The sequence below is a fragment of the Cynocephalus volans genome, chromosome 16 (genome assembly GCF_027409185.1).
Source record: "Cynocephalus volans isolate mCynVol1 chromosome 16, mCynVol1.pri, whole genome shotgun sequence".
Classification (NCBI taxonomy): Eukaryota; Metazoa; Chordata; class Mammalia; order Dermoptera; family Cynocephalidae; genus Cynocephalus; species Cynocephalus volans.
The window spans coordinates 56,897,066-56,909,466 of record NC_084475.1 but is presented as its reverse complement, the minus strand read 5'-3'; the positions used below and the strand labels follow the sequence as shown (position 1 = coordinate 56,909,466).

General features: G+C 46.1%; 1 pseudogene; it reads right to left on the bottom strand.

Moving 5' to 3' along the window:
* Positions 1–669: 669 nt before the first annotated feature.
* Positions 670–12,401, bottom strand: part of LOC134364534 (zinc finger protein with KRAB and SCAN domains 5-like) — a 50,099-nt pseudogene continuing 38,367 nt past the window's right edge.

Sequence of the window (12,401 nt, the reverse complement as noted above, 5' to 3'; positions counted from 1 at the left end):
CTATGATCTAATCATGTATAGAATCTGCAGTACGAGTATTTGGAAATAAATCCCACACATTAAGTTTGTAAAACTCTTGTATCCATCAGGTAACGGCTCTTTTTTTTTTTCTTTTCAAAGGGCTTAATACTCAAGATGGGAACAATGACTGGAGTATTCTAGTGGTTGACATAATCACTTCTAGAAATGGTTCATTGCTGAGGTACAAAAACAGATATCATGCTGAAGAGTTCTTTCTTTCACCGCACTCTTCCTTGAATGGATATGCTGTCAAACAAGGCAGAAATTACAAATAAAGCTGATTTCTCCTGCATTCATGAGGCTTTCCCCAGTGTCAGTTGTCTGAATTTCAAATGAAGAGTGTCATCTGAAGGCTTTCCTTCATCCGCCATATCCACAGGTTCTCTTTTCATCCAGATTCCCAAGCATGAAGATGCTAACCAAAGAATTTCTCAAAGAGGAAAGTGAACAGCTTTCTATTTATCATGGATTCTGCAGTGTTCTGAAAGGCTGAGTTCTAACTGAAGGTTTTCAGCATATCTGTAGGTTTGATGGTTAAGCTGGAAGAATTCTTGAAGCTGTTATTGCATCCATTATAGGAGTTTCTCTTCAGGAAGGCTTCTCTAAAATCGAGTAAGAGTTGTTCTGCAATAGAAATACCTACGGATTTCAGGTATTTATGGGGTCTGTCCTCTCATGGCTTCTCAGGTGTTTAAAGAGACTACAACTCCAGCTGAAACTCCTTCCACATTCTTTACATTGAAAGAGCTTCTCACTGGTATGAATTCTCTGATGTTGGTTAAGAAAAGGAGGAATTGGTAAAGGGACAGGAAAATCAACTATATTGTATATCGATAAATTTTTTTAAAAAGTGACTTCAGCCTCTTCCACATTTATTACATTGACAGGATTTCGTGCTGGAATAGATTTTTTGATGTTGTTTCACGTGGGATCACTGGCCAGCATTTTCTCTGCATGCATCACATAGGTTTTCCTGCGGCGTGAGTTCCGTAGTGCTGAATAAGCTCTGGACTGTTACTAAAAGCTTTTCTGCTTATATCACACTTATAAGGCTGCTCTTGCAGCTCAATCGTCTTATCTTCAATCACTGTCAAGTTCCAATTATATGCGTCCTCACAAATGCCATTTTCTTTTTCATTTTTCTGACCCACGTGGAGCACCTGATGTCCAATTAGGCCAACATATTGAAAAAAATGTTTCTCCACGTTCATGACACTGATGGGATTTCTCTCTCGAGAGGAGTCGCAGGTGTCCAGCAAGGTGTGAGCGTCCCCCAAAGCCTTTCCCACATGCATGACACTTGAAGGGTATCTCCCCACTGTGCACGCGCTGATGCTGAACAACATGGGACCTCTCTGTCACCGCTCTCCCACATAGGTGAAGGTATAGGGCCCCGCACCCGTGAGGACTCGCCGATGGGGAGAGAGGTGCACACGCTGGTGGTAGCTCTTCCCACGTTCATCACACCTACGTGGTTTCTCCCCAGTGCGGATTCGTGGATGTTGAGTCCGAGGTGCGCTCTGAACGAAGCTTTCCCACACTCGTGACTGCTATGTGGTCTCTCTCCTGTGGAGGATTTTTTGTGGACACGTGGTTTCACTGCAATTCATTCTCTCTGGAGAGGGTTGTCCTAGCATCTCTTTCATGGGAATCCCCTGCTTTCTATCCACCTTGCCTTGGTGTTTACAGTCTTCTTCAAAATCCCGAACTTGAGAAAGAATTCTTTGGATTTTTCCGGATAGCTTCATATCTGCTTCTAGAAATTCTGAAATTTTCTTCTTAATATTCAATTTTGTATTCTTCTTTTGTCACTGCGTCTTTGGAATTTCTCTCTGAAGTGGCATTTCAGGTGTTTGATCAGATGGGAATGCCAGACAAAGTTCTTCCTACGCCCGCTGCACCGCGGGTCGCTCTGCGCTATGGATGCTGTGGGGCTGCAGGAGGCGGGCGGGCAGGAGGCGGGCGGTGCAGAAGGCTCGGCATGAGGCGGACGCTGCACGAGGCAGGTGCTGCACGAGGTGGGTGCTCACCCAGCAGGCACGAGAGGGCTCGGCATGAGGCGGGTGCTGCACGAGGCGGGCACTCACCCAGCAGGCACGAGAGGGCTCGGCATGAGGCGGGTGCTGCACGAGGCGGGCACTCACCCAGCAGGCACGAGAGGGCTCGGCATGAGGCGGGTGCTGCACGAGGCGGGCGCTCACCCAGCAGGCACGAGAGGGCTCGGCATGAGGCGGGTGCTGCACGAGGCGGGCACTCACCCAGCAGGCACGAGAGGGCTCGGCATGAGGTGGGTGCTGCACGAGGCAGGTGCTGCACGAGGCGGGCGCTCACCCAGCAGGCACGAGAAGGCTCGGCATGAGGCGGGTGCTGCACGAGGCGGGCACTCACCCAGCAGGCACGAGAGGGCTCGGCATGAGGCGGGTGCTGCACGAGGCAGGTGCTGCACGAGGCGGGCGCTCACCCAGCAGGCACGAGAAGGCTCGGCATGAGGCGGGTGCTGCACGAGGCGGGTGCTGCACGAGGCGGGCAATCACCCAGCAGGCACGAGAAGGCTCGGCATGAGGCGGGTGCTGCACGAGGCAGGTGCTGCACGAGGTGGGCAATCACCCAGCAGGCACGAGAAGGCTCGGCATGAAGCGGGCGCTGCACGAGGCGGGCACTCACCCAGCAGGCACGAGAAGGCTCGGCATGAGGCGGGCGCTGCACGAGGCGGGCACTCACCCAGCAGGCACGAGAAGGCTCGGCATGAGGCGGGCGCTGCATGAGGCAGGTGCTGCACGAGGCGGGCGCTCACCCAGCAGGCACGAGAGGGCTCGGCATGAGGCGGGTGCTGCACGAGGCGGGCACTCACCCAGCAGGCACGAGAAGGCTCGGCATGAGGCGGGCACTGCATGAGGCAGGTGCTGCACGAGGCGGGCACTCACCCAGCAGGCACTTAAGGGCTTCTCACCGGAGTGCTTGCTCTGATGCTGAGTGACGTGCACATGCTGAGGACAGCTTTTCCCACATTTGCCATCTAAAATGGTTTTTTGCCAGCATGGATTCACCAATATTGAATAAAGTTTGAAGCATGAAGAAAAAATGACACACAGTCGTTACACCTGCCATTTTTAAAAATTAATTAATTAATTAATTAATTAATTTTTACCATTTGTGTTCTGCTTGTGGTTAATGTCTGAGAGCACCAAGATCTCTTTTCTGGGAAGGATTCTGACTCGACTGTCACACAGTGGGTGTGAGGAAAATGGAGTCAGTTTAGTCAGGCCCCCTGGCCTCATGTCCAGCTGGGTATGATTCAGCACGTCTGCTGTAAACAAGTTACATAGAGTGGTGCGACTGCACCTGCACGCCCACACACTCCTTGGCTCGTTGCCACTGTTGTGTACTTTTCTGTACAGAAGACAGTGGCTCTGAACCGTGCTGGCCGGCAGAGCTCTTATTGGAATAAAGCATGCCACCAGAATCTTTTTTCAGCTACCTGACTCACGACCTGCACAGGACGGGACAAAGGGGTTTGTGATCCAGTCTGACAGTAGGGTTGACCTGCCACCTTTGTACCATGCCCTTAAGGTCACTAACTTCTGCAAACTCTTGACTCTGGGAAACCTTCCTTTAAGTGCCTCTGGGTGCTATCCAATGTGATTTGGCTTCATCAGAAGTCTGCTTTACTATGAGCTCCATATCGTTGTCCTTGGACTCACAATCTGGGACCCAGCTGAGAGAAGGGAAGCTGTCAGCTCCCGGCTGTCCTTCAGGGGAAGGAAGGAACTCGGAGAACAGGAAGGGCATTTTTTCTCCAGAAGATGACACTTCTGTGGCTAAGTGTATAAACTTCCCGGCATTCTGTCATTATCATTCCAACTCAGAGGGACCTCTCTCAAGGTGGGCTGCATTACATTGACCCAGTTTGTTTTCTTCTCTTTAAGATCTTCTGAAGGACATTTTCAGTAGTGTACAACCTATAACTAGCCCAGATGCACCTGCTCCTTCTCTCTACCATAAGTCAGAAGAGGGATGAAAAACATTACAATGGTCAAAACTGGTCTTCTTTTTCAAGCCACAGGACATTGGCAGACTGATGGGAGACTTCATTGGTCCCGAAGACAAGCAGTCAGTCCTATAGGTACAGATTTGGACCAGGATTCCTCAGAATCTTCCTTGACCTCAAGACACAGAGACCAGCCTGGTCAAGGTTAGGGAAAGGACCCCCATATGGACATAAAACCCAACCCCCTCCCCTCAAGACCCCAGTCCTGGGGAGCTTTCCTGGAAGATCAAGCTCCCCACAGCAAAGGCTGGGAAGATAGGATTCCTCTTATGAACAGAGAGAAGACCGAAGCCTACACTTCCCAACACTTCCTAACACTTCCTCACTGGAAGTCTGGTAATGGCTTATTAATTTCCCATTCTCTTCAAAGTTTTCTTCTCACTATAACAGTCAACATCATCAACACCCCCACGTCTCCAACCTTCACCATTTTCTAAATTTCTTTATTTAGGAAGACAAAATATTTTCTTCCAAGATAGTAAACTTCTAGATTTATATGTTATTGTTACAGCACCCTGGGTTGGGGATGGAAGTAAATATTTGCAGTTTGTGGAAAGAACTAAAAAAGAATTGCTTGTGCAGATGGAGAAATGTCACAAATGCCTTAAATTCTATCTGAAAGAAGGTGGACATACATATGTGCATACATATTGAGTGAAAAAGTAGGGATTTCTGGCAAATCCGTATTTTGTTTTGCATATATATTTTAACTCAGACAGTTCACGGACTGTTTTGTAATGAAAAGTATCCACCCAGATTCCATAAAATACTAGCAGTCACGAGTGCCCCCAAACTCCAATTATTGCATGAAATTGTATGGGATGGAAACGACTCTGGATACCTCTCATTAAAGTGTTTGGTTGGTATACTTTGGGTAATTTTTTAAAGATGGTACCCTCATTGAATGATAAAATAATTAGAAGAGAATGAGGCTCTAGAAACAATGGAACCTGCATATCATGAAGAGAGTGTGAGCCGAGATCGAATCCATCATCACGGGTAGAAAGTCTTTGATACGGTATGTGTAATTCTCTTCTGTGTAATCACACACATTGCTCAAGCTTATGACATGGAGATTAAATTACAATCCCTGGCCAGATGCTTAATGGAGTTTTTGTTGTCATCTCCATGAGAGAAAAATTTTAAAATTTGTGACTTGAGGACTATGTATTTCATAACTTGCTCTGGTGATTCTTCTAACTTGTTTGTGACAGGACTGGCCTGAACTGATTGAGCAGGACATTTCTGGTCCTTTTTCTTTGTGTTTGTTGAAAGAGATGATTGTTTGTTACTTAACTAAGAGAGAAATAATTTTATTTGTATTGCAGGAAAAATATTTACTGGCTTATAATTCTATTACAGTGTATTTTGCAATATAAAATTATTAAAACATGTAGGTAATGTTTGCCAGCACTCACTCAATAAGTAGAAAATAAGTGTTATGACTGTCATTGAACTAGGGCTCTCTTAGTTTTTTCAGCAAATTTGGAGACTGTACAACTAGACACCCTCTATTACACTGGGAGAGAGCTAGCAAATCACAGCTGTTGAAATGGGCTTGTGATATTGAAATATACAAAATTGCATGAGAGAATAACATAAAAGGCAGATAATTGCTTAGAAAGTCAGTAGGGCTCTGCTGAACCCACACAAATTGTATTAGCTTTTTCAGGGATTCTTCCAGTAATGGTATTTTTTAAAAATAAAGAAATATGCAAACAAAAGAAAGAAACAAAACCCCCAAAGGGGGGGGGAAATAAATGAAACAAACAAAAATCATTCCACACATCCCCAACTCCAAGGAGGATGAAACAACATTGAAACCCACTGTTGCTTTACATAAAGGTCGATCACAATTATAAAGAGCAGAGCAAATGGCACCACCATTCAATAAAAAGTACCTGCTACAATTTAAAGTACTTCCTGGTTACAAACCACCTTGTAGCTAATATTGCCCAGGAATGATACATATGATCTTAATTGTAGGTCTTTGTAACATGTTGCTGCTCAGCAGGCTTTAATATTACTTGGTTTTATGTTACATTGATCAAATATGATTAATTGAATCTCTCTCTCCTTCTAATTGATCTATTAAAATAACATAGGATGCAAATGACTTCTACCACTTAGAGACTATGATTCAAATAGTTATAACCTTTCCTTAATAGTCTATAATAGTAATAGAGGGCAAAGAGAGTCCAAAGTCAAGTGTCTTCAAGATCTTGGAAATAAGGGATAGAAGATGCTCTCTCTGAATGTTAGACCATGAAGTCGTCAATAGATGATAAAAGCAGAGACAATCAAAGTCAAACTTTAAAAAGAGTTTCTTGTGAAATCAGCAAAATGGCAGAGTAAGGATGTCTGAGATTTCTCTCTCCGTAAAAGTAGTAAGAACACTAGCAAAAATACACTTGTGACTGTATTTAGGATCCACCTGAATAATGCAGGATGACTTCCCTATCTCAACATCCTTAATTGGGTCATACCCACAGAGTCCCTGTTACCATAGAAGGTAACATTCACAAGTTCTAGAAATTAGGACCTGGATGACTTTGTGGGCTGTTACTCACCCTGCCTCACCACTCTATCTTTGTTTGTTCTCACACGTTAGCCAGTTGGATTCTACTTTTATCTTCTCTCTCTTATTTTCTTCATCTGTCTTTGTGTTCTTCTATCTATATTTCTTTTTCTTAACTATATTTTCTAAACCTTCTTTTGAAAATTTAATTTCTCCCCTCCCACATTTAATTTCTAAACATTCCTTCTTGCTTTCTTAATATTTGTTAAAACATAGTCATTTGATTTCTGTTTCACAGGTGTAATATTTCCTTAAATGTCTTTTGATTCTTGGCTATCAATTTCATTCATGGATGAAAGAATAATTCTGGATGGTATAATAGGATGAGTGCTAGATGAAAACTGCTAGGGGCCGAGCCCGTGGCGCACTAGGTAGAGTGCTGCGCTGGCAGCGCGGCGACGCTCCCGCCGTGGGTTCGGATCCTTTATAGGAATGACCGGTGCACTCACTGGCTGAGTGCCGGTCACGAAAAAATGACAAAAAAAGAAAACTGCTAGATTCATTTCTTTGGATACATGACGTAATAATTTTAAAGATTTCAAATTTACCAAGTCCTTTATAGTTCATTGTCAAGAGTGAGGAATATCAATAAAAGTCATTGCTGAGGCCCAAGCCCGTGGCGCACTCGGGAGAGTGCGGCGCTGGGAGCGTCAGCCCGCCGCGGGTTCGGATCCTATATAAGGATGGCCGGTGTGGTCACTGGCTGAGTGCCGGTCACGAAAAAGACAAAAAAAAAAAAAACGTCATTACTGATATTTATTGATATTCATTTTTAGAGTGAGGCATCTAAAGGTCATTTCTGGGTAGGGTTTGTTGACAGGCAGGAATCTGGTATAACTTTATGGGTAGCTGTTTTTTGCTTGGCTGCTAATTTTCCCTGTTGAAGAAAGTGCCAATAGCCCACAAGTAAGTTTTCACTTACCCTGCTTTGATAAACCAATTGCCATTTGTCATTAGTTTTCCATTTTCTAAATTTTGTATTTATCTCTCATATGCTATTGTCATTTTTTAAAAAATTGAGATAAAATTCACATGATGTCAAATCACCCATTTTAAAGTACAGTTCAGTGGCATTAAGTACATTTACAATGTTGTAAAACCATCACCTCTATCTAGTTCCAAAACATTTTCATCCTTCCAAATAGAAACCTCGTACCCTTTGAGCAGTCATTCCCTGTTCTCTCCACGACTGTTCAGCCCCTGCAACTGCTAATCTGATTTCTGTCCCTATGGATTTACCTATTCTGGACATTTCATATAAGTGGAATCATAAAATATATAGCTTTTGTGTCTGGCTTCTTTCACTTAGCATAATGTTTTCAAGATTCACCCATGTTGTGGCATATATCAGTGTTTCATTTGTTTTTATGGCTGAATAATATTCTACTGTACAGATATACCACATTTGGTTTATGTATTCATCAGTGGATAGAGTCATCTGCTGTTGTTTTCCTATTCTGTTTGTCTGAATGGACGTGTACTATTTTATTCCTTTAATGACATTTTTGTAGGATTTGAGAAAGAAGCGGAGAAAATATATGTGTTTAGCCTGTCATATTTAACCCACAGTGTATGTCATAGTTTTAGAATTAACAATACAGACATATTGTGCTTTTCCTGCTTTACAAACACTCAAACAAAAAATTGAGCTTACGTAACACAAATTAGAATTAACTTTGCCCTCTAATGGCCCACAATCAAAAGTGATAAATAATGACTTTTATTGATATTCCTTTCTAATATTGTATGTATTCATATAGTCTTTGATATACTGGAGTTGGTTTTATAAATGACACATTTCAAATATTTGATTTTTATTTCTCTGTTTTTACTTTTGATTTAGTGTAATTATATATATTCTATCATCATTAACACAAATTAGGGAGAATTGGCTCTAACATTTATCCTGTCCAAGAAGCTTCAGTTACAGGAAGTTTTAGAGTCTGATTTAACAGCCACACTCACCCTCCAGCATAATTCTGGATGATGCAATATGGTGAGTGCTAGAGAAAAACTGCTAGGTTCATTTCTTTGGATATATGACATAATTATTTTATTTTATCCCTTAATTATTTTTAAAATAATTTATTTTATTTATTTAATCAAAATCGATTATACGTATTTTTGGGGTTGAACATTGAGATATGTAGATTAAATCAGTATTACTAGCATATATATTGTTACAAATCGTAATTATTCTTTATGCCCCATGTCCAACCTCTCCCCTTCCTCCATTCCCTCCCCCTCCCGCCTCTAATTGCCTAGATTTCTTCTCTCCTTCTGAAAGAATAATGGTTACTCTGTTAACTTGTTGCCTAGATGATCTGTCCAATGCTGAGAGATGTGATCAGATCCCCCAATATTATCATAGAGCAGATGCTTCTTCTGTCACTCTGAAATGGGTTTTGTGGAAAGAGACATCCTCTTCGTTGTCTCTGCTGGTGACTCTTCTTGTGTGAATGCACTCCAATGGTTGGTGGACCATCTGCGTGGTGGCTGTGGTGTCTAGCTGCTTTTGCAGCAGCCATGGTTATTGTGGTGGTTGTGGTGGGCCACCCACGTGGGGATGCTGTTTTTGGCATGCTCCTTGGCACTGGCGGTAGGCCTGGTTGTGGGGTGTGTTTGGTCCCCTTCTCCATGCCTCTGGTCCATGGGCAGGGCCCAAGGCACTGGCACTATGTGCCTGGTTGTGGGAGAGGGGTCCAGTCCCCGTCTCCATGTCCCGGGTCCCTGGGTGGGCCACAAGGTATAGACGCAGTGTGCCTGGTTGTGGGAGAGAGGTCCAGTCCCCTTCTCCTTGCCTCGGGTTCCTGGGCAGGCCCCAACACACTGGCGTGGTGTGCCTGGTTGTGGGAGGGTTTTCCAGTCCCTTCTCCATGCCCCAGGACCATGGGTGGGCTTCAAAGTGCTGGCTCAGTGTGCCTGGTTGTGGGAGAGAGGTCCAGTCCCCTTCTCCATACCCCGGGTCCCCAGGTGGGCTTCAAGGTGCTGGTGTGTTGTGCCTGGTTGTGGAAGGGAGGTCCGGTCCCCTTCTCCTTGCCTCGGGTCCCCAGGCAGGCCCCAAGTTGCTGGCATGGTGTGCCTGGTTGTGGGAGAGAGGTCTGTTCCCCTTTGCCATGCCCTGGGTCCCCAGGTGGGCCCTGAGGTTCTGGCTTGGTGTGCCTGGCTGTGGGAGAGAGGTCCAGTCCCCTTCTCCATGCCTCAGGTCCCTGGGCAGGCCCTGAGGCACTGGCATGGTGTGCCTGGTTGTGGGAGAGAGGACCATTCCCCTTCTCCTTCCCCCGGTTCCCTGGGTGGGCTCTGAGTTACTGGCATGTTGTGCCTGGTTCTGGGAGAGAGGTCCAGTCCCCAGCTCCATACCCTGGGTGCCTGGGTGGGCCCCAAGGCGCTTGCTCAGTGTGCCTGGTTGTGGGAGAGAGGTCCAGTCCCCTTCTCCATGCCTCAGTTCCCCTGGCAGGCCCTGAAGTGCTGGCTCAGTGTGCCTGGTTGTGGGAGAGAGGTCTGTTCCCCTTCGCCATGCCCTGGGCCCCCAGGTGGGCTCTGAGGTGCTGGCATGTTGTGCCTGGTTGTGGGAGGGAGGTCCGGTCCCCGACTCCATACCCCAGGTCCCTGGGTGGGCCCCGAGGTGCTGGCTCAGTGTACCTGGTTGTGGGAGAGAGGTCCAGTCGCCTTCTCCTTGCCTCGGGTCCCCGGGCAGGCCCCAAGGTGCTGGCGTGGTATGCCTGGTTGAGGGAGGGTGATCTGGTCCCTTTCTCCATGCCCCAGAACCGTAGGTGGGCCCCAAGGTGCTGGCTTGCTGTGCCTGGTTGTGGGAGAGAGGTCCAGTCCCCTTCTCCTTGCCTCAGGTCCCCAGGCAGGCCCTGAGGCACTGGTGCAGTGTGCCTGGTTGTGGGAGAGAGGTCCAGTCCCCTTCTCCATACCTCGGGTCCCTGGGTGGACCCCAAGGTGCTGGTTCAGTGTGCCTGGTTGTGGGAGGGTGGTCCTGTCCCCTTCTCCATGCCCTGGGTCCCTGGGCGGGGCTCAAAGTGCTGGCGTGGTGTGCCTGGTTGTGGGAGGGTGGTCTAGTCCCCTTCTCTGTGCCTCAGGTCCCCAGGCAGGCCCTGAGGCACTGGTGCAGTGTCTGGTTGTGGGATAGAGGTCTGGTCCCCTTCTCCTTGCCTCGGGTCCCTGGGCAGGCCCCAAGGTGCTGGCGTGGTGTGTCTGGTTGTGGGAGGGGGGTCCAGTCCTATTCTCCATGCTTCAGGTCCCCAAGCTGGACTCGAGGCACTGGTGCAGTTTGCCTGGAAGTGGGAGTCGGGACCGATCCCCAGATCCAAGCCTCCAGTTCCCAGGCAGGTCCCAAGGTGCTGGTGGTGTGCCTGGGCCAGAATTAATTTTTTGTCCTTTGCTTCTAACATGTGGGAACTTCCTGTGGGAACCAGGACTTGAGCTGTGTAGTTGTTTAAATTGCTACTTTGCTGCTGTTTCCCTAGGGAAGGCTTTTTGTGCAGCTCAGGGTTTAATGGATGATCTTATAGGTACTTCCGGCTCTCCAGAGACCCAGTGGATCTGTATTCTATAGAATCTCTGATCTGGGCCTGAGTTTTTTCATCAAACTGCACCCCATGCAATTCTGCATTACTGACCAGTCTCCTCTGAGTGGTCCTGTGCTAATTGGGGGGCAGATCGGCTGCACTGGCTGTGCCCCAGTGTTCCCCTGGTGGGCCTGTCTCCCCCACCACTCGTGCTCCAAACACTTCCCATGGGACGGGCCCTGCGCTGGTCCCTTGCAATGACTCACCGGCCTCTGAGTGGCTCCCTTTTTTCAGCTGTTCTGGCTCCTCGCTCCTGCATGGGTCCATGGGAATCCTATTAGTGCTCTTGCTGTCCTGGGGGCCGCCAAGGTCCTCCTCTCTCCTGCTGCCTCCAAGTAACTCCATCTGAAGGGCACAGCAGTGGTTTCTGCAGGCTCCTGCTCCATGAGCTCAGCAGCTCCAGCCTTAAAGCAGCTGCAGCCCGAAACGCTCAGAGCAGCTTTTTTTTATCTTTCTTCATAGTTTCTCCTGCCTTTGTGAACTCTGTAGGTCTCTCCTCCTCTTCCCCTGAGCTCCAGTGGCCCCAGCTTGGCTGATGTTACATTTTTATAGTTGTAAATTGGAGAGAGTGATGCTGCAGACTGTCTATTCCACCATCTTGATTGGATCTCCCCAATAATTTTAAAGCTTTAATATTTATCGAGTCCTTTATAATTCATTGTCAAGATGATATTGTAACAATAATAATGGAAATCAAATGGAAAAAGTCACCCTAATTATAACAAATTAGGAGTTTTTAATGTTTCCATCTAGATCTTATGTATTGGCATCCCTAATGTTTACATAGTTATAATCATTTAAACAGGTACTAATATGCTGCTTTATTTCACATATATTGTATCATAAGCATTTAGTTTTACTGCTTTAAAACCTTCATAATCATCACTTAGTGGCAAAATTATACTTCATTATGTGAACATAACCATCATTTACTTAATCATTCTCCTAAGTAAGGTTAGGCATTTGGGCTTTTTTCAGTTCTGTTCAGCAACTGTGATATTTGAATGGGGGCAATTAATACCTATTTGGGGAGAAATGGCCCTATTTACAGACGATAGGTTTGTCTCAGATAATCCTGGGTTCTGTTCTTGGCTCAACCATTAGCTTTGTGGCCATACGTAAGCTACTTTTCATTTATTTTTTTAATTACAGTACTTGATTGAGGTCTCATTTACATATA